The sequence below is a fragment of the Arachis duranensis genome, chromosome 10 (genome assembly GCF_000817695.3).
Source record: "Arachis duranensis cultivar V14167 chromosome 10, aradu.V14167.gnm2.J7QH, whole genome shotgun sequence".
NCBI lineage: Eukaryota > Viridiplantae > Streptophyta > Magnoliopsida > Fabales > Fabaceae > Arachis > Arachis duranensis.
In genome coordinates, this window is record NC_029781.3 from 52,518,755 (window position 1) to 52,519,352 (window position 598).

Below are 598 nucleotides of genomic sequence, written 5' to 3' on the forward strand. Positions count from 1 at the left end.
TCGCCTGACAACCGAGCCAGCCATTCCGTGAGATCAGAGTCTTCGTGGTATAGGCTAGAACTGATGGCGGCATTCAAGAGAATCCGGAAGGTCTAACCTTGTTTGTGGTATTCTGAGTAGGATTCAATGATTGAATGACTGTGACGAGCTTCAAACTCCTAAGGGTTGGGCGTTAGTGACAGACGCAAAAGAATCGCTGGATTCTATTCCGGCCTGACCGAGAACCGACAGATGATTAGCCATGCTGTGACAGAGCATAGGAACATTTTCACTGAGAGGATGGGAGGTAGCCACTGACAACGGTGAAACCCTTGCATAAGCTTGCCATGGAAAGGAGTAAGAAGGATTGGATGAAGATAGTAGGAAAGCAGCGAGACGGAAGGGAACAAGCATCTTCATACGCTTATCTGAAATTCCTACCAATGAATTACATAAGTATCTCTATCTTTATCTTTATGTTTCATTCATATATCATCATTCATATCCATTTGAGTCTGCCTGACTAAGATTTACAAGGTGACCATAGCTTGCTTCATACCAACAATCTCTGTGGGATCGACCCTTACTCGCGTAAGGTTTATTACTTGGACGACCCGGT